Below are 25,936 nucleotides of genomic sequence, written 5' to 3'. Positions count from 1 at the left end.
CTGAATTTTTGTCATTGAAGCCTTTATCCTAAATGACATGCTAACACTTTTGCTGGTAGATCATCTTTATATTAACCAGAGTTAATTAGTGTGTATTGAAGGTTGTTTAACTATTATAGTAATCAATAAATTAAACTCATTATTTGGTTCATATTGTAAGTTCCTGGTTTTTTGAGTCTATATGAAAAACAGGACAATCCTCACTTGAGGAAAATAGATCCATGGCCAGTTTTACATGTAATGCGTGTAACTTCATTTTGGCAAAAATATTTTAAGTGTGCTCCATCTCAGTGTCTAATTTACAGACTGTCATTTATGAAAGGTGGAAGATTGTTCTCTTCTTTGTGCATTTGGTAATTCAATTTATGCTCAGATATCAGAGGGAAAATAAAAGTGAGAAAGAAGGAGGAAAGAAAATAAGAGACGACTGAGAAAATGTAGATTCAAAACAGCAAAGACTAAATATTAAATAAAATATGCTTTGAAATCAGCCAACAGTTTGGGTTGAGGGTACTGAATGAACAAGGAGTGGAGGATTTCCTGAGCTGTCCAGCTAGAGATGGATTGGAGGGTAACTCAGAATCAGCATCAGGATTTGCCTCTCAGAATCTTTATACTTCTAGGTCAAATAAAGAAAAGAAAAGAAAATTCTGAAGGTATGTGAATGGAAGAAACCAGTTGCCTCAGAGTTCCATCTTCAAGGTTCTGGCTGTTCATTGTATACATACATAGTTAAATATCTCCACTCACAATGACATAACCACATATTCATTTTTAATGGAAAATAAATACTTGTGGTTCCTGGAAGTTGTCCTGTGTTCAAGAGATAACTTCCAGTAGGAGAGTCTAACCCTTTGACCTTCTGAGCATTTAAAACATTTATGTGTTTATAGCTGGTTTTATGCTTTCATATGTTGAGTTTGTTGGGACAATAAACATGTCTTAATAACTGTTTCTCTGGAATCTGAGTGTGCCTCATATATTTTAAGTGATCAAGAAATAGTTCACTTTTAAAATATTCTTATGAACACATTTATTCCTCTAAATGGTTTAAACCATTAATTTGACAAGACATGATACAAAATCCTATATTTTATTGATCTTATATTTTATTAAAATAAATATATCTGCTTCAAACACTTGGGATATTCTTCAAACTTCTTAATATAATCAATTGGAACAAATAAATCTTTAAAGAATCCTCAGAACATGTAAATCCATGTCAACTATCCCACAATGATAAATGAAGTAAGATAAATTAAGTAGGTCTACACAATGACAAATTCAACAACATAAGGAGGAAAAACAAAACATCTACATGGATATGCAAAGTGTAAAATACTGAGAAACATTTTCATTCAGTAATATATTAGAAATTATAGACAGAAATTTCAGTTTCTGAAAATTTTGGTACATATTCTTTTGAAACATGTGATCGCAATTCATGCCTAAATATGTTTCTCTTTAACTGTCTATATAGTAAAACCTGGGGCTTCTCTTGTAGCTCAGTCACTATCTGCCTGCAGGAGGCCTGGATTCGATCCCTGGGTCAGGAAAATCCCCTGGAGAAGGGAATGGCAACCCACTGCAGTGTCCTTGCCTGGGAAATCCCATGGACAGAGGAGCCTGGTGTACTGCCATCCACAGGGTCACAAAGAGTTGGACGCAACTGACAAATTAACACTATCACTGTTACTGGCATAGTAAAACCTGCTTCCCACGTGAGCTATAGTGACCATTAAAATGATGCAGCAAAAATTTTGACGTCCTAAAAAATGCCTATCCAGTTCATTAGGTTAAAAAGAGGTAAATTTTAAAGTAATATCACATTTTCCAAATCAATTTCTTTATAACAAAAGTGTTACATCTAAACCCTGAATATGGTTGAATAGACTTTGGAAACAAATACACACACACACAAAATAAAACTATCAGAGATGTCATATTGCCAAACTTATATATAGTTATATAACTTTTCTTTTGTTTTATAAATATAAAATTTATTTTATAAATATTGTGACCCTAAACGTCCACAGTGTACTTTTTGAGAGTGCAGGTTCTAAACTCTTGTTCGGAATTTGAGCCTCAGAATCTGTACTTACAAACTTTGTAACCTGGGTAAATCATTCAACATAATCTCTGTAATTAAACATAATAGAATCTAACACACTAGGGTTTAAAGAGAATAATGTAAATGAAGATCTTCAAAATTGTAAAAAATTGTCTAGCAAATAATAGGCATGAAATGAGTTCAAAATATATTTTGTTATTCTTTTGTTTCCCCATTTAACTTTAGTGTCACATCTCATCCAAAGATGCTTTCCTGAGGGATGGAGAGATTGATTGGGTCATTATCATATGCAGTTTTGAAAAATGTCCGGTTTTACTACTCACATGATTGTGTGGACATTCCCTTTTATTTCTTTCTCCATATCTCACTCTCCTCTTTGAAATGTATCAATACATTTAAATTTAATTTGAGGGATCTTCTTTCCATAAATTATGAGGTCAACTGACTGCCTAATGCCATGTGTCTTGTTTCATTTACAATATTCATAAGACCCTAAAAATGAGAAAATATCCAGTTCATTAACCCCCTGAAGATAGATGCTGACATTTTCTCTAAGACTTTAATATACTTTGTATAGAACACAATTCATGAATTGTATTTCCACAGACACTAAAATTCACTCTCCAGCTAGGTGTAAGTACAAATTGATGAGTCTAACAAGTAAATAAAGTCTCTGAATGTAAGTTTTTTACATTTCAAGTTTTGAGTTCCCTTTTATAATAATAAGTTATTGATTTACATATCAAAATGTTATTTGGGGTTTATACACAAAGGAATAGGAAGCAGAGATTTTAACATTTATACATCAGTGTTCATAGAAGCATTTTTCACAATAGCCTAAAGGTGGTGACAACTCTAATGGCCATCAATTAATGAATGTGCAAACAAATTATGGTATCTACAGACAATGGTATATACAATTGGTGCAGAGGTTAAAGCGTCTGTCTGCAATGTGGGAGACCTGGGTTCAATCCCTGGATCTGGAAGATCCCCTGGAGAAGGAAATGGCAACCCACTCCAGTATTCTTGCCTGGAGAATCCCATGGATGGAGGAGCTTGGTGGGCTACAGTCCATGGGTCGCAGAGGGTCAGACATGACTGAGCAACTTCACTTCACTTCACTTCACTTCACTTCACTTCACTTCACTTCACTTCACTTCACTTCACTTCACTTCACTTCATGCTGATACATGCTATCAGATGAATCTTGAAGAAATTAACAGTAACAGATGGAGAAATTAAAGTAACAGATGAATCTTGAAGAAATTATGCTAAGCACAATATGCCAGACACAGAAACACTTATATTTTATGATCTCCCCTTTATGAGGTACCTAGAATAGTCAAATTCAATGAGGTAGAAAGTATAACAGTACAACAGGGACTGGAGGGATGAGGAGACAGGGAATTACTTTTTTACACATCGAGTTTCAGTTTAAAATAATGAAAAAAAATTCTGTTAGATAGAGAGTGTTACTGTATAATTTACCACAACAACGAAAAAAAACACACAAATTATGAAAAGGAGTTAAATATCTACACAAAACAAGAACATTAAAAATACCATGTACAAGGTAGCAACTTGTAAAGAACTATAATAATCTTTGGGTTTCCCTCAGAGCACAGAAGCTGCAATAAAGGAGACCCTGGTTCAATTCCTCGGTGGGAAGATCTTCTGGAGAAGGAATAGGAAACCCACTCCAGTGTTCTTGGGTTTTTTTTGTGGCTCAGCTGGTAAAGAATCTGCCTGCAATGTGGGAGACATGGGTTCAATCCCTCGGTTGGAAAGATACCCTGGAGAAAGGAAAGGATATCAAAATCTTTACTATCATTATCTTCAATATATGAAGATGCAAAATAAATAATTGTTTGGTTTTCTAAATTATATGAAACATTCAGTTCAATTCAGTTGAGTCGTTCAGTCGTGTCCGACTCTCGGTGACTCCATGAATCCCAGCACGCCAGGCCTCCCTGTCCATCACCAACTCCCGGAGTTCACTCAGACTCACGTCCATCGAGTCAGTGATGCCATCCAGCCATCTCATCCTCAGTCGTCCCCTTCTCCTCCTGCCCCCAATCCCTCCCAGCATCAGTCTTTTCCAATGAGTCAACTCTTCGCATGAGGTGGCCAAAGTACTGGAGTTTCAGCTTTAGCATCATTCCCTCCAAAGAAATCCCAGGGCTGATCTCCTTCATAATGGACTTGTTGGATTTCCTTGCAGTCCAAGGGACTCTGAAGAGTCTTCGACAATACCACAGTTCAAAAGCATCAATTCATCGGCGCTCAGCCTTATTCACAGTCCAACTATTACATCCATCCATGACCACTGGAAAACCACAGCCTTGACTAGACAGAACTTACTTGGCAAAGTAATGTCTCTGCTTTTGAATAAACTATCTGGGTTGGTCATAACTTTTCTTCCAAGGAGTAAGCGTCTTTTAATTTCATGGCTGCAGTCACCATCTGCAGTGATTTTGGAGCCCCCAAAAATAAAGTCTGAAACCGTTTCCACTGTTTCCCCATCTATTTCCCATAAAGTGATGGAACCGGATGGCATGATCTTCGTTTGCTGAATGTTGAGCTTTAAGCCAACTTTTTCACTCTCCTCTTTCACTTTTGTCAAGAGGCTTTTTAGCTCCTCTTCACTTTCTGCCATAAGGGGGATGTCATCTGCATATCTGAAGTTATTCATATTTCTCACAGCAATCTTGATTCCAGCTTGTGTTTCTTCCAGACCAGCGTTTCTCATGATGTACTTTGCATACAAGTTAAATAAGCAGGGTGATAATATGCAGCCTTGACGTACTCCTTTTCCTAGTTGGAACCAGTCTGTTTTTCCATGTCCAGTTCTAACTGTTGCTTCCTGACCTGCATACAGATTTCTCAAGAGGCAGGTTAGGTGGTCTGTATTCCCATCTCTCTCAGAATTTTCCACAGTTTCTTGTGATCCACACAGTCAAAGGCTTTGGCATAGTCAATAAAGCAGAAATAGATGTTTTTCTGGGACTCTCTCGCTTTTTGCATGATCCAGCAGATGTTGGCAATTTGATCTCTGGTTCTTCTGCCTATTCTAAAACCAGCTTGAACATCAGGAAGTTCCTGGTTCACGTATTGCTGAAGCCTGGCTTGGAGAATTTTGAGCATTACTTTACTAGCATGTGAGATGAGTGCAATTGTGCGGTAGTTTGAGCATTCTTTGGCATTACCTTTCTTTGGGATTGGAATGAAAACTGACCTTTTCCAGTCCTGTGGCCACTGCTGAGTTTTCCAAATTTGCTGGCATATTGAATGCAGCACTATGGCAGCATCATCTTTCAGGATTTGAAACAGCTCAACTGGAATTCCATCACCTCCACTAGCTTTGTTGGTAGTCATGCTTTCTAAGGCCCACTTGACTTCACATTCCAGGATGTCTGGCTCTAGATGAGTGATCACACCATCGTGATTATCTGGGTCATGAAGATATTTTTGTACAGTTCTTCTGTGTATTCTTGCCACCTCTTCCTTATATCTTCTGTTTCTGTTAGGTCCAGACCATTTCTGTATTTTATCGAGCCCATCTTTACATGAAATGTTTCCTTGGTATCTCTAAAGTTCTTGAAGAGATCTCTAGTCTTTCCCATTCTGTTCTTTTCCTCTATTTCTTTGCATTGATTGCTGAAGAAGGCTTTCTTATCTCTACTTGCTATTCTTTGGAACTCTGCATTGAGATGCTTATATCTTTCTTGTTCTCCTTGGCTTTTTGCCTGTCTTCTTTTCACAGCTATTTGTAAGGCCTCCCCAGACAGCCATTTTGCTTTTTTGCATTTCTTTTCCATTGGGATGGTTTTGATCCTTGTCTCCTGTACAATGTCACGAACCTCATTCCATAGTGCATCAGGCACTCTATCTATCAGATCTAGGTCCTTAAATCCATTTCTCACTTCCACTGTATAAACATAAGGTATTTGATTTAGGTCATACCTGAATGGTCTAGCGGTTTTCCTTATTTTCTTCAATTTGAGTCTGAATTTGGTAATAAAGAGTTCATGATCTGAGCCACAGTCAGCTCCTGGTCTTGTTTTTGTTGACTGTATAGAGCTTCTCCATCTTTGGCTGCAAAGAATATAATCAATCTGATTTCGGTGTTGACCAGCTGGTGATGTCCATGTGTAGAGTCTTCTCTTGTGTGTTGGAAGAGGGTGTTTGCTATGACCAGTGCATTTTCTTGGCAAAACTCTATTAGTCTTTGTCCTGCTTCATTCTGCATTCCAAGGCCAAATTTGCCTTTACTCCAGGTGTTTCTTGACTTCCTACTTTTGCATTCCAGTCCCCTATAATGAAAAGGACATCTTTTTTAGTGTTAGTTCTAAAAGGTCTTGTAGATCTTCATAAAACCATTCAACTTCCGTTTCTTCAGCATTACTGGTTGGGGCATAGACTTGGATTACTGTGATATTGAATTGTTTGCCTTGGAGATGAACAGAGATCATTCTGTCTTTTTTGTGATTGCATCCAAGTACTGCATTTCTGACTCTTTTGTTGACCATGATGACTACTCCATTTCTTCTGAGGGATTCCTGCCCACAGGAGTAGATATAATGGTCATCTGAGTTAAATTCACCCATTCCAGTCCATTTTAGTTCGCTGATCCCTAGAATATCGACGTTCACTCTTGCCATCTCTTGTTTGACCACTTCCAACTTGCCTTGATTCATGGACCTGACATTCCAGGTTCCTATGCATATTTCTCTTTACAGCATCAGATCTTGCTTCTATCACCAGTCACATCCAGAGCTGGATATTGTTTTTGCTTTGGCTCCATCCCTTCATTCTTTATGGAGTTATTTCTCCACTGATCTCCAGTAGCATATTGGGCACCTAATACCTGGGGAGTTCCTCTTTCAGTATCCTATCATTTTGCCTTTTCATACTGTTCATGGGATTCTCAAGGACTAAGCGCAGGTGGCTGTGAGAGCCAGCACACTAAATGCAGGTGGCTGTGAGAGCTGGCACACTAAGCGCAGGCAGCTGTGAGAGCTGGTGCACTAAGCACATCCGACAGAAGCTACCCCACGTCCGAGGTCAGTGGCGGCCAGGAGGAGAAACCCTTCATCAGAGGTCAGTGGTGGCTGGGAGGAGACCCCCTGTGTTCCAGGTCAGGGCGTTGACCGAGAGGAGCTACCCTGCATCCGAGGTCAGGGGCGGCTGGGAGGAGACACCCCGCGTCTGAGGTCAGGGGCGGCAGCCAGGAGGAGCTATCCCTCATCTGAGGTCAGAGGCAGCCAGGAGGAGCTACCCTGCATCCGAGGTCAGGGGCGGCCAGTAGGAGACACCCCATGTCCGAGGCCAGGGGTGGTGACCCTGAGGAGCCACCCCGAGCCCGAGGCCAGGGGCGGCAGCTGGGAGGAGCCACCCATGCCAGAGGCCAGGGTTGGTGGCCAGGAGGAACATCCAGAAGGGCGGTGTTGGGCAGGCGCAGGAGGGCCTAGAGGAGCTATCCCATGTAGAAGGTCAGGAATGGTGGCGGTAAGGAGATACCCCTCGTCCAAGGTAAGGAGCAGTGGCTGCACTTTGCTGGAGCAGCTGTGAAGAGATACCCCACGCCCAAGGTAAGAGAAACCCAAGTAAGATGGTAGATATTACAAGAGGGCATCAGAGAACAGACACACTGAAACCATACTCACAGAAAATTAGTCCATCTAATCACATTAGGACCACAGCCTTGTTTAACTCAATAAAACCAAGCCATGCCTGAGGGGGAACCCAAAATGGGCAGGTCATGGTGGAGAGGTCTGACAGAGCGTGGTCCACTGGAGAAGGGAATTGCAAGCCACTTCAGTATTCTTGCCTTGAGAACCCCATGAACAGTATATGAAACATTAGAAAAAATTATTGTGCAGACCATATGCATGTCCTGTTATATTTTGTTATGTTGTATTTAAACTCTATTTCAGTTTGAATTTAAACAATCTTAATACAAAATATTGGCGAACATTATCGTCATTGGACTTATTCCAATAGTATTTTGTAAAATGGAGTAAATGTACATACTATATTATTCCTGGAACTTTTGGCATAAAATACTTAAAAAAGTCAAACAATAAATAAATCAGCTCCTTAAGAAATATACATGATTAATTTAAAATAACTCTATTTTGCCCTCTTTTCATAGCAAGGAAGATTTTATGAATGTGTTACCTGGGTTTTCTATTTCTTCTTTTGTCTCTTGTTCCAAATTCAGGCTTCTCCAATTTTATCTTTGGTTCTTGAAAATGAGTGTTTAGTTTGATGAAGATAAGGTAGGAGTGAGTGCAGAGAAAAAAATCAGGACACAGTTAGTGCCTGCAACTGGAAGTGCTTTGTTATTTGGATACATCTCTCTGCCTGCACAAAGCATGAACATCTTGTTCAACTTTTATAAGCTTTTTACACTCTAGATTGTAGAATTACTCAGAACTGGCTTCAAAATTATACAGTTGATGTCACTGAACTTGAAAGCTGTTATTGAAAATATATCAAGAACAAATTTAAAACTTCATGAACAAATTAATTGAATAATTTCAACAATGTTTTAGTCAAAACTGTAAAACATTGTATTATTACAGAAATTGACTTTATCTTGTATATTTTAAAACATTTATTTGACCATTCTAATATGTTTCATAGTTAGGGAACTAATAGATTTTATTTTACATCTTGACAGTGACATTAATACCCAAGGAGAAATCTTCCAGGTAAGGGGAAGATATGAATGGGCACTTAATCAACAATGAACAATAAGTCACTTCATTTAGTTGTTAAAAAAAAGTCTGTTCCCAAGGTTTGTTCAAGATTAAATTCACTGAGGAATCATGCTCTAGAGGACTGAGATTTTTTTTTCAGTGCATGGTATATTTTCAGAGGCTTCTCCTGGCCAATCATTTTAGGGGAGTTAAATGAAAACAGAGTCTTCTAATAGCAAAGAATAAGCCTCTTACTTGGACTTCCCTGGTGGCTCAGATGGTAAAACGTCTGTCTACAGTGTGAGAAACCTGGGTTTGATCCCTGGGTTGGGAAGATTCCCTGGAGAAGGAAATGGCAACCCACTCCAGTACTCTTGCCTTGAAAATCCCATGGATGGAGGAGCTTGGGGCAGGCTACTATCCATGGGACCGCAAAGAGTCAGGCATGACTGAGCAACTTCACTTTCTTTCACTTTGGGCTTCCTAGGTGGCGCTAGTGGTAAAGAACCCATCTGCCAATTCAAGACATGTAGGAGATGATTTCATCCTTGGGTTGGGAATATCTTCTGGAGGAGGACGTGGCAAATCACTCCAGGATTTTTGACTGGGGGATCTCATGTACAGGGGAGCTTGGCAGGCTAGAGTCCATAGGATCACAAAGAGCTGGACATGACTGAAACAACTTAGCATGCATGCACATCTCTTATTAATAGCAAAGCAGTAAGGTTGCTTAAACAAGAATCCTTTATTTTCAGCTAATCAGTGTATATTTGAAACTCTCAAATCTAAGATGGCACTGGAATAAAGTGAAAGTCTGTGTATGATAGACATATTTAATAAGATTGTTACTAATCAATTGACTTAAAGTACCGTTTAACTTAGATAACATTCTCATGCAAAATTTCAAATCAAACTTTGTCCGGAAGAAAATAATCTTTCTTAAAAAGAAATGCAGAAATAAGTAACTAGGACTTACAATTTGAAAGACACTATTATAAATTACTATAATAAAGTATAGAAACCAAACCCAGGAATCTTTAATATAGCAATGGCAAGTCCTTAAAACCTGAATCTCTCTACACATGGTCTTTTAAAACAAACAGTACAATAGAATAAACACATAAGTTCACATATAACTAACACTTTATCGTAACTGAGACACTGAGAATAAGCAAGTTCCAAATTGATTCTAAATAAATAAATAAGCATCAAATTCCAGCAGAACAATCTGGAGTTTATGGTCCAAGCTTGAGAGGAGAGTGAGAGAACTTGCAGAGAGGATTGAAAAGAAGAGGAAAGTAGCAATCCCAAGATACAGCATAGCCGTAATTGTGTAAAAGAGTCAATCACACTAATTTTTTAAAACTTTTTATTTTGTATTTGGCTATAGCCAATTAACAATGTGGTAATAGTTTCAGGTGAACAGCGAAGGGATTTAGTCATACATATACATGAGTCCATTCTTCCCCAAACTCCCCTCCCATCCAGGCTGTGGTGTAGCATTGAACAGAGTTCCATGTACTATACAGTAGGTCTGTGTCTCTTATCCATTTAAATTATAGCAGTGTGTACATGTCCATCCCAAGTTCCCTAACTATCCCTTCCCCCTATCTTTTCCCCTGACAACCATAACTTTTTTCTGTAAGTCTGAGAGTCTTTTTCTGTTTTGCAAGTTCATTTGTACCATTTCTTTGTGCTGGGAGCCAGTGTGAGGAATCCCGCCCGTGACAAGGTCATGAGGAAGGAAGCTGATATACGCAAGGCGTGCTCAGACTTCAGGGACCCCTCTGGAAATTCCTAAGCATGTACCCCAACAAAAATCTGCCAGCTTTTGTGCTCTGCTTTTCCACTCTTCTGACATTTTCTGGAAAAAGTCAATTCAGGGCTTTAGTCTTCTGCATTTGAAAGAGTGTTTCAATCCAAAAAACCCTCTGATGGCTTTCTTTCAATCCAAAAAACCCTCTGATGGCTTTCTAGCCTGCCTGCAGGACTCGTACAGCTGCGCATGTGATTGTTTGAGGCCTCCTGACCGCAGGAGGCACAGGAAGCTTAAAACATCCTAGGAATGTAGGAGCTCCCGAGGAGTCAAAATCTTTAAAATAGGACTGATTAAAAGTTTCATTTGTTGAATCAATGCTCGCTGCTAAATTTTCATATCCTTTATTTGTAGATATAGTTGGTATACAGAAAAACAAGTAGTATACCTTGTATTAGCAACATTAGGTCTTTGAGTGAAGTACCTTCTTTGTTATAATCCACTGCACCTTTGTTCTATAGAGATGTAACTTTAGCGCTTTTAGGAGATGCAGATTAAAGAAAAACACTTCAGGGGAAACAAAATTAACATTCATTAAGGAAGAGAGCCAAAAAGTGTTAACAAGCCTCTTGGCCAGAAGATAATGTAAATCACCTGAGACCTTTTGTACACAAAATGATATACAGAAAGAGTCTGGGCTGCGAACGCTACATAATTTTGTGTTACTCATTGATCTCCATGTTTTATCAAAAGTATAAAAGGCCTTCTAAACAATAAAGGATGGGGCCAGCTTCTCGAACCAGTTTCTCGGACCAGTTTCTCGAACTAGTCTCTCGGCCTGGTTTCTTGGGACTCTGGCTCCCCCTGTGTCTTTCTCTCTCTTCTTCTCTCCTTTCCCTCTCTCTGCTCTTTACTTTAACTTCAGGCTGGATCTCCACCTGGGGCGCGGAGGCTCGCCAGGTCTACTTACTTGCCCTGGCTGTTAAGACCCGCGCGAAAGGGAGCTTAAGGCGAGGCACCCTTAGATATTCAAGCAGGCGCCGGTGGCCCGACATAAATGGTGCAAGTTCCTTGTCTGGAATTTTATTGGCCTTCCATGTAAACCAAGCTATTCAGCCCTCTTCCTCCACTTAATCTTCCTACTACGCTACAGTTTCTTAATCTAATCTTACATTAATAAATAAACAAGTCTTTCCACACCAACGCCGTCCACCCTTTGAATTCCCTGGATCCACCGGGGCTGGACCCTGGCATATTTGTAGATTCCACTTACAAGGGATGATATATGATAATTCTTCTTCTCTGTATAACTTACTTCACTCAGTATGACAATATCATAGGCCATCCAGGTTGCTGCAAATGGCATTATTTCATTCTTTTTAATGACTGAGTAATATTCCTTTGTATATATGCACCATATCATCTTTATCCATTCCTCTGTCAATGGACATTTAGGTTGCTTCCATGTCTTGGCTATTATACATTAGATGGCGACCCCGTGGACTGTAGTCCACCAGGCTCCTCTGTCCATGGGATTCTCCAGGCCAGAATACTGCAGTGGGTTGCCATTTCCTTCTCCAGGGGATCTTCCTGACCCAAGGATTAAACCCAGGTCTCCTGCATTGTGGTCAGACACTTTAACCTCTAAGCCACCAGGGAAGCCCTGCCAATTATTAGAGAAATGCAAATCAAAACTATGTCAAAAACTAGTCAAAACTAGTCAAAATGGCTATCATAAAAAACAAACACACACACACACACACACACACACACATTAAGTGCTGGAAAAGACGTGGAGAAAAGAGAACCCTCTTACATTCTTGGTGGGAATGTAAATTGGTTACAGCCACTATGAAGAACAGTATGGAGATTCCTTATAAAATAAAAAATTAAGCTACCATATGACCCTGCAATTCCATTCCTGAGCATATATCTGAAGAAAATCATAATTTGAATCAATATATGCACACAATGTTCATTGCAGCAGTATTCCCAATAGCCAGAACATGAAAGCAACCTAACTGTCCATCAATAAAGGAATTCACAAAGGAGATGTGATATATATACATAATGAAATATTACTAAGCCATAAAATGAACAAAATGTCATTTGTTGCCGCATGTATGGACCTAGTGATGGTCATACTGAGTGAAGTAAGTCAAATAGAGAAAGAAAAATATCATATATCAATCATATATCACTTATATGTAGAATATAAAACAAGACTACAGATTAACTTATCTACAAAACAGAATTTGAGTTACAGATGTAGAAAATAAACTGATGGTTATAAGGAGGGGTATAGTTGGGGAGGTGTAAATTGGAAAATTGAGAGGGACACATACACTCTGTGATATATAAAACAGAAATGCAATCTCACATTGCATCACAGCAAAGCAATGGGCCCATAATTCTGAAATTCACTGAACTTATGTTTCCCTATCACTCAGAAACATGTTCTATTCCATTTGTTTCTTTAGCCCTTTCCACTTTTCTTTTTTTCTCTTGCTACTGCGTTTTTCTTTGTCTCCTTGTATTCATTATTGTAAGATGCAAAACAGAAGAAAAATCAAAAGTTTATAAAAACAACCTGACTGTATGCATCCTTGTTTATACCATTTAGGATCTAGATAGAAAATGTTGAAAAACATAGGTAGTGGTGTATACATTATATTTGAAAAAGCTCGACATATTACTGAAGAACTAATGAACAAGTGACATGTAGAAAATCATTCTTCCATTGTTTTCTTCTATGAAGAATCTGTGGATTTGTATTATATATTAAGCATTTACATTTGGTTTGTTTCACAGGTAAAATATGAACAATTGAGTACAGTATTGAAATACTCAATGTGCTGGCATTTGTAGTTTTTATAAATCCCATTGCTGGCAATGGAATCATGCTAGAAAAATTTGATTTCTATTGCAAAAGGATTAGAGACTTTCCTGGTGGCTCAGATGGTAAAGCATCTGCCTACATGCGAGAGACCTGGGTTCGATCCCTGGGTCAGGAAAATCCTCTGCAGAAGGAAATGGTAACCCAGTCCAAAACTCTTGCCTGGAAAATCTCATGGATGGAGGAGGTTGGGGCAGGCTACTACCATGGGGCCACAAAGAGTTGGGCACGACTGAGCGACTTCACCTTCACTGCATATGAATAACATTGATAGCTTGTATTTCAATGTAGATATGAGGTGTGAGTATGTCTGAGTTGAAATTATTTGATGGCAAGGAAGTAAAAGGAACTTGTACATTTCCCATGTTTGGGGCAGGGTTTTACTTCTTGTCCAATAGTCAAAATGTGAATGATAAGAGCAAAAATTGACCATTAAGGATACATTATACATTTGCTCCTACAAAAGCAATTCTAATCTTTGCAAGTTATTCTGGGCCCTAGGAATTTGATGCCTATAAAGTACATCAATCAATCAGACTTGCCATTTTGGCAACGCACTCCGTATTTTTGCCTGGAGAATTCTGTGGACGGAGGGGCCTGGTAAGCTACAGTCCACGGGGTTGTAAAGTGTTGGACACTATTGAGCAACTTCATTTCACTTCTTCTTCTAGGTCCCACTCATGGGAGCAAATAGGAGATCTAAGAGTGAAAATTAAAATCACCAATGTATTAATTCCCCTAGCACTTTCCCTTAAGAGCCATGATTTGGAGTGATCATACCTCTCTAATCAAGCCAAGGCTCCTGTTAATGACACTTATTCTTTACTTATAGCTATTACCATCCTCTAAATATATATATATCTTCCTTTGGCCCCTTCATAGCTTGGATACTAGTGACTTCTCGCTGTTGCTAGAAGTAGGTACATCATCATTTTAAAAAGTCTCTTTATCTTGAAAACTTTGTGAATAGCTTTCAGTTGTTTCTTTGAAGACTAATATCTGTTCCTGTCAGGACACTGACATACAGGTGGGAGTCATAATATTTAATACACACATTTTTATAGAAGATCACCACAAGCATCCCTATTGAAGCTATAAATGATTCAAAATTTCCTTTTTTCTCAGTTGTTACCTTGCTTTCCTATATCAAATAATACAATAATAAGGAGAAACACAAATATTTTTAGCCAAACACAGCATTTTCTCCAGTCTAAATATCATGAAACAGATGGAGAAACACTGGAAACAGTATCAGACTTTATTTTATTGGGCTCCAAAATCACTGCAGATGGTGACTGCAGCCATGAAATTAAAAGATGCTTACTCCTTGGAAGAAAAGTTATGACCAACCTAGACAGCATATTCAAAAGCAGAGACATTACTTTGCCGACTAAGGTCCGTCTAATCAAGGCTATGGTTTTTCCAGTGGTCATGTATGGCTGTGAGAGTTGGACTGTGAAAAACCTGAGCACTGAAGAATTGATGCTTTTGAACTGTGGTGTTGGAGAAGACTCTTCAGAGTCCCTTGGACTGCAAAGAGATCCAACCAGTCTGTTCTGAAGGAGATCAACCCTGGGATTTCTTTGGAGGGAATGATGCTAAAGCTGAAACTCCAGTACTTTGGCCTCCTCATGCAAAGAGTTGAATCATTGGAAAAGACTCTGATGCTGGGACGGATTGGGAGCAGGAGGAGAAGGGGACGACCGAGGATGAGATGGCTGGATGGCATCACTGACTCAGACGTGAGTCTGAGTGAACTCCAGGAGTTGGTGATGGACAGGGAGGCCTGGCGTGCTGCGATTCATGGGGTTGCAAAGGGTCAGACACGACTGAGCAACTGAACTGAACTGAATTGTAATATCCTGAGCTGCAAACACATAGACATTTACTTGAGGAATAGAAATTGTCTTAAGTGCAAATGCATAATGCATCCACAGAAAGTTACGATGATGAAAGAATAATTTTAACACTTTGAAATTTTAAAAACTTTTTTTTGTGTCAGAACTATGTTCTATTAACCAAAATGACTTTCTCCCGTTAATTTGGATTAAAAAAAATATATTTTCAATATTAGCTTGTTTTTCGCTTCTGAAAAGAAACAATTCTTTCTATTATTTCTTCTAAAGTCTGATTTTAATAAAAACTGAGAAAATTAAGTTACAAGATAAACTTTATTTTTTTCTGGTAATGACACAAACACAGGTGCCTTTTATTCATCTTGAAGAATTTCTCTATTAGATTGATTCTCTAGTCGATTAATTCTACTTTTTGGGTTGCTTTTGTATAAATGGAAAAAAAACCTCCTCATAGAGTTCGTTTAATTGACTAAATCATCCATTGTTAGAATCGACTGCCCATTTATTGCTTTAGGATTAGTAACAAATGTATTCAATGTGGGTGACACATTCTTATAATTGCCTGCAGTTAACCTTTTATACCAGAGTTTTGCCATAGCACTTTTCACCTCTGAATTTCTCAAAGTGTATATTAAAGGGTTCAGCATTGGAGTGATGATGGTATACATCACAGTTATGGATTTATCAATGGGAAAGTTGGAAACAAGTCTCACACCCATAAAAATACAGGGAATGAAAAAGAGAACCACCACTGTGATGGGGGAACTGCAGGTAGATAGGGCTTTGTGCCTTCCTTCCTGACTGTGAGCTCTGAGGGAGTTTAGGATGATCCCATAAGATACTAGCAGGAGGATAAAGATAACTGTACAGATTGCTCCATCGTTAGCAACCACCCTGAGACCTGCAATGTGTCAGTACAGGCAAGATCCAACAATGGATAATGTCACAGATGAAGTGGTCAGTGACACTGGGGCCACAGAAGGGGAGTCAGTACACAAAGAGGAATTGAACCATCGAGGGCAAAAGACCTCTCACCCAGGCCACCTCCAGCATCAGGATACAAACCTGTCACTTCATGATGGTCAGGTAGTGCAGTCCCTTGCAGATGGCTACATAGCGATCATAAGCCATCATCTCCAGAAGGAAAATCTCAGACCCTCCAAATAAGTGTTCTACAAAGAGCTGTCCCATGCAAACTGGGAAGGAAAGTATCTTTTTACCACTGAGTAATTCTATAATCAACTTGAGTGAAATGGCAGTGGAATAACCTGTATCCATGAGTGAAAGATAAGCAATGAAGAAGTACATGGTAGTCCAGAGAGGGGTAGTCCAGAGCAAGTTTCCCACCATTGTCACAAGGTAAATGAACAAAAACAAGACAAATAATGTAATTGGCTCCTCAGGATCCTGAGTGAAACCCAGGAGAATAAATTCTGTTACTTTGTTACTATGTCCCATTTAGTTTTCTGTAGGAGGCTCAGTATTAAAGAATCCACTTATCAACACAGTAGACACAGGAGACACAGGCTCAGTCCCTGGGTTGGGAATATCTCTGCAGAAGAAAATGACCGCCCACTCCATTATTCTTGCCTGAAAAATCCTATGGGCAGAGGAGCCTGGCGGGCTACAGTCCATTTTTTCTCAAAGAGTCGGCCACAACTTAGCAAATGTTTCAGAAGTAAGAACTCAGGAGAACCAGACCTGTACTGAGATTGTGAACAGGGCTGTAAACATATCTGTTACATTTTGGAACACATCTTCATCATTATACCTTCTATGGTGGTTTGCACATAAAACACATACAGTAAATATCTACTGAGTTCTTTCAATGAGCCTGTGAAGACTTCATTTGGGAATTCTGTTATTCTTCAGATGATTCTGTTGGGGTTATAAGAGATTATATCTTTATGTCTTAGAGCATCTTCTACAGAAAGGAGTAATTAAAGGCCTAACAAGCAATCATACATTTAATAGAATTTTATTGAAATTATATCAGTTTTTGACACAAAAGCCATCAATGACAAACTGGTGAAAGATCTCTGTTTCCCAGAAATTTCCTCCTTGGTAATAACAATCAACTATAGTGAAGGACAAGGAAGCTTGGTGTGCTGCAACCCAGGGAGTTGGAAAGAGTCAGACAGACACAGACACAACTTAGCAACTGAGCAACAACAAAACTGACTACTAACAACAGACCACAACCCAGTCCTTTGAATTGGTAGTGTTTTTAGTGAACACCATTGCAATATGACTTATATAACATCAAAAATAACTTTTGACGTAATTCCCTTAATATTATAATAGTTCACACTATTAGATATTCAATCCTTCACGTTTCAAATGCTGTTTGATTTTCATGAATCTCATTGGCTCTATCAAAGAGCTATACCAAATATAGAGAATTATATAACATATTGTTTCCTACAGCAATTACTTGGTCTGACTCTTTGACTATCAGATTTTTAAGGAACTGTAATTTTCTTCATTTAATCTTTTTTTTCTTTTAACTGGAGTGTAGTTGCTTTGCAATATTGTATTAGTTTCTGCCATATAACAAAGTGAATCATTTGTATGTACACATATCAGTTCAGTTCAGTTCAGTTGCTCAGTTGTGTCCGATTCTTTACGATCCCATGGCATGCAGTATGCTATGCTTCCCTGTCCATCACCAACTCCCAGAGCTTGCTCAAACTCATGTCCATCAAGTTGGTGATGCCATCCAACAATCTATTCCTGTGTCGTCCCCTTCTCCTCCCACCTTGAAACTTTCCCAGCATCAGGGTCTTTTCAAATGAGTCAGCTCTTCATATCAAGTGGCCAAAGTATTGGAATTTCAGCTTCAGCATCAGTCCTCCCAATGAATATTCAGGACTGATTTCCTTTCAAGTGGACCGGTTGGATTTCCTTGCAGTCCAAGGTACTCTCAAGAGTCTTCTCCAACTCCACAGTTCAAAAGCATCAATTCTTCAGTGTTCAGCTTTCTTTATGGTCCAACTCTCACATCCATACCTGAGTCTTAGAGTGAACTGACTTGAAGACAGTGTCTAGGGTAAATACATAGTTCATTAACATAGATTGACAAACATTCTATAAGAAAAAAAGCATTGGTTAGCCCAAGGTTTGAGAAAAGTTAAGTTTATGTGGAGCCAGATGTGGTCATGGCAACCCAGAATTTTAAGAGAAACCTCTTTTTAAATTTGTATAGAGAAGGGGGGAAAAAATCTAACACTTGTTTGTTTCCTCCTGCAGCTTAAGAGAGAGAGAAAAGTATGTCTGACACTTGCAGACTATTTCCTCTGTTTGGAGACTCCTGGCCTTTCTGCCTGTTACCATCTCAATATTGTACATAGAAAACCCTAAAGATAGTATCAGAAAATTACTAGAGCTAATTGGTAAATTTAGAAAGTCATAGGATAGAAAATCAATACACAGAAAACATTTGTATTTCTATATACTGACAATGAAAAATCAGAAAGAGAAATTAAGGAATTAATATCATTCACCACTGCAACAAAAAGGATTAAGTATCCAGGAACAAGCTTACCTAAGGAGAAAAAAATAACTATACACAGAAAATTATAAGACACTGATGAAAGAAATCAAAGATGACTTAAATGAATGGAGAGATATTCCATGTTCCTGGGTAGGAAGAATCAATACTGTGAAAATGACTATAATATCAAATGCAACCTACAGATTCAATGCAATCCCTATCAAATTACCAATGGCATTTTTCACAGAACTAGAACAAAAGATTTCACAATTCATATGAAAACACAAAACACCCAGAATAGCTAAAGGAGTCCTGAGAAGTAAGAATGGAGATGGAACAAACAACCTTTCTGACTTCAGATTATATTACAAAGCTACAGTTATGAAGATAGTATGGTACTGGCACAAAAACAAACATATAGGCCAATGGAGCAAGATAGAAAGGCCAGAAATAAACTATGCACCTATGGGTAACTTATTCTTGACAAAGGAGGCAAAAATATACAATAGGGCAAAGACAGCCTCTTCAATAAATGATACTGGGAAAACTGGACAGCTACATGTAAAAGAATGAAGTTAGAACACTTCTTAACACCATACACAAAGATAAACTCAAAACAGATTAAAGACCTAAATGTAATACCAAAAACTATTAAACTCTTAGAGGAAAACATAGAGCAGAGCACTCAATGACATAAATCAAAGCAAGATCTTCTATGATCCACCTCCTAGAGTAACAGACATAGAATCAAAAGTAAACAAATGGGACCTGATTAAACTTAAAAGCTTTTGCACAGCAAAGGAAATTATAATCAAGGTGAAAGACAACCCTCAGAATGGGAGAAAATAATAGCAAATGAAACAACTAACAAAGGATTAACTGCCAAACTATATAAGCAGCTCATACAACTCAATACCAGAAAAACAAGCAGCCCAATCAAAAAGTAGGAGAAAAACATTAACTAACATTTCTCCAAAGAAGACATATAGATGGCTAATAAGTACATGAGAAGATGCTCAATATGACTCATTTATTCAGTTCAGTTCAGTTCGGTCACTCAGTTGTGTCTGACTCTTTGCAACCCAATGAATCGCAACATGCCAAGGCCTCCATGTCCATCACCAATCCCTGGAGTCCACCCAAACCCATGTGCATTGAGTCAGTGATGCCATCCAACCATCTCATCCTCTGTTGTCCCCTTCTCCTCCTGCCCTCAATCTTTCCCAGCATCAGGGTCTTTTCAAATGATTCAACCCTTTGCATCAGGGAGCCAAAATATTGGAATTTCAGCTTCAGCATCAGTCCTTCCTATGAACACCCAGGACTGATCTCTTTTGGGATGGAATGGTTGGACCTCCTTGCAGTCCAAGGGACTCTCAAGAGTCTTCTCCAACACCGCAGTTCAAAAGCACAGTACTTCAGTGCTCAGCTTTCTTTATAGTCCAACTCTCATATCCATACATGACTACTGGGAAAACCATAGCCTTGATTAGATAGACCTTTGTTGTCAAAGTAATGTCTCTGCTTTTGAATATGCTATCTAGGTTGGTCATAACTTTTCTTCCAAGGAGTAAGCGCCTTTTAATGCCATGGTTGTAGTGATTTTGGAGCCCATCCCTCCCAACCCCCGCCAAAAAAAAAGTCTGTCACTTTTTTCATTTGTTTCCCCATCCATTTGCCATGAAGTGATGGGATCAGATGCCGCGATCTCTGAATGCTGAGTTTTAAGCCAAATTTTTCACTCCTCTTTCATTTTCATCAGGAGGCTCTTTAATTTTCTTTGGTGTATGTATATATATATTTCATCTTTTATGAATTTCTTTGCCATTTAGGTCACCACAGAGCATTGAGTATAGTTCCCTGTGGTATACAGTCGGTTCTCATTAGTTATCCATTTTATACATGGTATGTATATGTCAATCTCAATCTCTTAATTCATTTTCATTTAATCTTTACCTGTCCCACAGCTCTTAACCCACATATGGTATATAGCAATATTTCAGAAAATATTTTTGAATTGGTCTAACTCACAGCTGCTGCCAACTATTACACTGAGATTAGCAGATAATACTTTTTTCAAAACTCTTGGGGTGAGCTAGATAGTGATTTTTATTGCTAAAGTACTGAGAGTGCTCAAAAATAGGACTTCAGTAAGCAGCATACTGAAGGGAAAAATCTGAGTTTAGTATGAGAAGGCGTGGGTTTGAATCCTTTTCTAAGTGTAATGGCAAGTCTGTGTCAGTTTGCTCATTGGAAAATAAAGGAATTGAACTAGATGATCTTAGAAACTTTTCCAGTCTATCTGTGATACTCTTTGTGCAGCTCCACCTTATGCTATTCTGCTGATATCCTTTTTATTTCTTCAAAATTTTTAAAATTATGCAAAAATTTTCATGCTTATGACTATTACTTTAAAAATGCTAGCTAGCAAGCAATAAAGGGATTTGATAATTATAGGGACCAAACAATGACTACACGTTTCTCATCCAGTGAGCTCCTATCTAAAATCCAAAATATCCATGGAGAGAGAATATGGCACAGTGATGAGTAATGTTTGCTTAAGAGCTGCTCTGCCTGTGTTGGAATCCTGGCTTCACTACCTACAATTCAGCTGACCTTGGCAACTTAATAAACCCTCTTTCAACATTAATTTCATCTGAAGGAAACAGAGGATACCAATAGTGCCTGTCTCTTAGGGCTGTTTGTTTTATAAAGCAGGGACATTACTTTGCCAACTAAGGTCCGTCTAGTTAAGGCTATGGTTTTTCCTGTGGTCATGTATGGATGTGAGAGTTGGACTGTGAAGAAGGCTGAGTGCCGAAGGATTGATGCTTTTGAACTGTGGTGTTGGAGAAGACTCTTCAGAGTCCCATGGACTGCAAGGAGATCCAACCAGTCCATTCTGAAGGAGATCAACCCTGGGATTTCTTTGGAGGGAATGATGCTGAAGCTGAAACTCCAGTACTTTGGTCACCTCATGAGAAAAGTTGACTCATTGGAAAAGACTCTGATGCTGGGAGGGATTGGGGGCAGAAGGAGAAAGGAACGACCGAGGATGAGATGGCTGGATGGCATCACGGACTCGATGGACATGAGTCTGAGTGAACTCCGGGAGATGGTGATGAACAGGGAGGCCTGGTGTGCTGCGATTCATGGGGTCGCAAAAGTCGGACATGACTGAGCGACTGAACTGAACTGAACTGAACTGAAATCCCTAGAAGTCTCCCTAGTACTTATTAAAGGCTAGATAAATGCTATTATTACTGTTTCTAAATACTTTACTATGAAAACTGCATCAGAAAAACTCATTTGGATTTTTCAGTTTAATTGTTATGGTCAAGTCTCGAAATCTCCCAATGATCACCAGGGAGCTGATATCCGATGCAAAAGCAAGAGAGTTTTTATTACCAAGCTCAAGCTGGGGCTCCCACCGATACTGACACAGTGGCTATAGGGAGGAGCCCCGGATTTTGGATTATATTGCTTATATAGGGAGCATACATGGAAAAAAAAGGATTTCTAGGTAGGGGAACATCTGATTGGTCACTTTCTTTAGAAGGGTTGTGTGTTAGTTCTTGATTGGTTCCTATTGTCTAGGTAGACCACTAATTCCTGAGCGTTAAGTCAGGAGATTTTGATCTGGGGTCCGATTGGCTCATGGGTGGTGGGGTGAGGTCAGGGCATTTCCAAAGGCTCTTGGATTTCCAAAGGCTCTTTTCCTGGAACCTTACAAAACGGAGTTTTTCTGTTAACAAAATGGAGTAGCTTAGATTATTCATTCCCCACTTCTCTAGGATCCAGGACAGACCCAATCATGGGTCTTGGGTCAGCTCTATATTGTCTCCCGCTAAGGGGACCGTTGGCAAGGGTGTATATTGGGATCTGCACACCATGAGCTGCACCGCTTTGATGTGGCTTTTAATGAAGGCCACCAATTTGCTTAGTAAGCTTGGCCGGAGGGTGAGTAACAGTAATAAGATAATCAGGGGCCCTCCAAAGGAAGAAATGAGATTTGTGAACCAGGGGGATGAGTTGAACCAGGATTCAAACAGACATTTCTCTTTCTCTTTTTTCTCTGACTCAGCCCTTCTCTTATCTTGGCCAGGGACTCCCTGACTAACCCCGAGTGATTCACATAAAAACAACGTTCTTCCCCTAATGCAGCACATAGGGCCCCTTAGAGACTTCATACTCAAGATACTTCTTGGGAATTCGGGTGGAGGCCTCTTTCTTCTGTAACTTCTTCCTGCTGTTCATGGGCGTAGGCCTGCCTAGCAGAGCAGAAGTCTCTCTCTACCTGATCTAAGTTGGGGTTTTCCACATCTGAAATCAGCTTCTACCCTTGTAGTAACTGCAATTTAGTTGACCCCTCTCAGAGATGAACTAGACAAGGGCCAAACAGGAGTCCTAACAGGATGGTCATCTCTGGTCCCTGGAAATAGAAGACAACATTTGGGATGAGGGTTGTAGGGTTTGTGACCCTTTCTGATTGGTTGGTGGCAAGGCAACAGAGCTGTGCTCCAAGAATCTTGTGTTCAGTCTGAGGTTACCATCTTCCACATGGGTGGGAGCTCAAAGACATTGTTATACATATTTCTTTGACTAGGAACCAGGACTCTGTCTGGAGGCTGTACCAACTTTTGATTGTTTCTGTTTTTGTATCCCCTTCCTTCCCTGATTAGCAATTGTTTGAATCCATGCTTTGGAATTCAGGGAAGGTCAAGGAGGCTGAAAAAAATCTATATCCTATAGATAAGAAATGGAGAACACAGAACAGATCTGTACTCCAGAGCCCCACAGAGTCCCGCTCAGTTTTAATTTGAGGGAACTAGGCAACTATGACTGTGATAACTTCCTGTCAAAATGGGGTATAGTTCTTCCGCAGTTTGGAGTATAGACACTAAATTGGAAGTATTTCTGAGTTCCAAGTTCTAGATCTGAGTCTTGTATGATTAAAATCTTAATCCCTTGGTCTGCCATTTTGATGTAACAGACCCAGTTAGAAGTAGTTGGAGGAGTGATAACTGGAATTTAGTAGACAAAATAAATCTCATTTCTTTTTAGAAGAATAGGCCTGAAACCCAGTCTAGACCTGGCACTTCAGGGAGACTTGTAGCCATGTAGCCAGTTGCCTAGTTTTATAAAAAGTAAGGTTACTAACTTCCAGCAGACCTTGTTTTGAAAATGGTGGCATCCAAGCCTGGCATGACTCGGAAAACTCAAGTTTTTAGCAATATAAGGTCTAATCTGAAAGTACACCCATAGCATCACCTAGTTAGTCCCCAGGATATCTGAACCATAGCTACTCTATTTTGACTTTTAACTGTAAACTTTTCCTTAATAGCCAAAGCAGATTTCACCTTTAATGGTGCCAGTGTTTCTCTAGGTGTGAGAAGATGCAAGAATTGGGACTCATAAAATCTTCTCCTGAAAAAATCTAACTATCTGAAGGCCTGTTCTGCTAGTTGTTTTTTTTTTTTTTGTTTGTTTGTTTGTTTTTTTCCAGAGAACAGAGCGCCTCCTTCCTGGTTTTCACCCTGAACTCTTTTCAGGGGCATTGAAAGTCAGCAGTTGCAGCGGCCATGATTTAATCTTTGTAGATGTAGATGGCAAGTGTCAGTCTTCAGTTGACAGAGCCCCTTTTTGCTCATAAACTTGACCATGATTTTGAGGGGGTCATTTTTGTGACCATTTTATCCCATGGTTTGGCAAAGATTCTGTTGACAGGTCACTCAATGTGCTGTTACTGGACTAGGCCATAAAACAGTATCCAAAATTCTCTGGACCACCTATCTTACTAGCTTCTTGGTCCAGGAAAATATTCCCTCTTGTTGCTTCTTGCCATATCTAGAGTTACACTGTTACCATCATCGATCTCATATGGGACTATATATTATTCTATTAGAGGCCTCACACACATATTTGACAGTGTAAGAAACAGCAATTTTGTGTAACAGGTGAAATGCAAATAACATAGCCAGCAGTATTAGTAAAGTCACAAGTAAGACTTATGTTAAGAACTTCCATTAGATGTAGCCCAGTATATCTCAGGTCATCTGCACAGTGACCTGAATATGACTCTCTCTCTCTCTCTATATATATGTATATGTATATGTATATGTATATGTATATGTATATGTATATGTATATGTATATATATATATATATATATATATTTTAAGTAAATTTTCTCAGGGCCAACCAGTTAGAGTCTGGTAGTAGAGAAATTTACCAAGGAAACCCAGAACTAAATACAGGTAATTGGCCACAAACCCAACAATTGGATTGATATTTATTTAATTTATTTTTTTATTTTTTACTTTTACTTTATTTTACTTTACAATACTGTATTGGTTTTGCCATACATTTACATGAATCCACCACGGGTGTACATGCGATCCCAAACATTAACCCCCCTCCAATCTCCCTCCCCACAACATCCCTCTGGGTCATCCCCGTGCACCAGCCCCAAGCATGCTGTATCCTGCATTGGACATAGACTGGTGATTTGATTCTTACATGATAATATACATGTTTCAATGCCATTCTCCCAAATCATCCCACCCTCTCGCTCTCCCTCTGAGTCCAGAAGTCCGCTATACACATCTGAGTCTTTTTTGCTATCTTGAATACAGGGTCGTCATTGACATCTTTCTAAATTCCATATATATGTGTTAGTATACTGTATTGGTGTTTTTCTTTCCGGCTTACTTCACTCTGTATAATCGGCTCCAGTTTCATCCATCTCATCTAAACTAATTCAAATGTATTCTTTTTAATGGCTGAGTAATACACCATTGTGTATATGTATCACAGATTTCTTATCAATTCATCTGCTGATGGACATCTAGGTTGTTTCCATGTCCTGGCTATTATAAACAGTGCTGCGATGAACATTGGGGTACATGTGTCTCTTTCAATTCTGGCTTCCTCAGTGTGTATGCCCAGCAGTGGGACTGCTGGGTCATAAGGCAGTTCTATTTGCAATTTTTTTAAGGAATCTCCACACTTTTCAACAGTGGTTGTACTAGTTTGCATTCCCATCAACAGTGTAGGAGGGTTCCCTTTTCTCCACACCCTCTCCAGCATTTATTGCTTGCAGATTTTTGGATCGCAGACATTCTGACTGGTGTGAGGTGGTACCTCATTGTTGTTTTAAT

The 25,936-nt window shown here is 39.1% G+C and overlaps 1 pseudogene; it reads right to left on the bottom strand.

Moving 5' to 3' along the window:
* Positions 1-15,744: 15,744 nt before the first annotated feature.
* On the bottom strand, positions 15,745-16,741 carry LOC105614520 (putative olfactory receptor 4A4; annotated as a pseudogene).
* Positions 16,742-25,936: the final 9,195 nt, after the last annotated feature.

This window comes from Ovis aries, chromosome 15, assembly GCF_016772045.2.
Source record: "Ovis aries strain OAR_USU_Benz2616 breed Rambouillet chromosome 15, ARS-UI_Ramb_v3.0, whole genome shotgun sequence".
Taxonomy (NCBI): Eukaryota; Metazoa; Chordata; class Mammalia; order Artiodactyla; family Bovidae; genus Ovis; species Ovis aries.
Note: the sequence above shows the minus strand (reverse complement) of the source record. Positions and strands in the feature narration are given on the sequence as shown.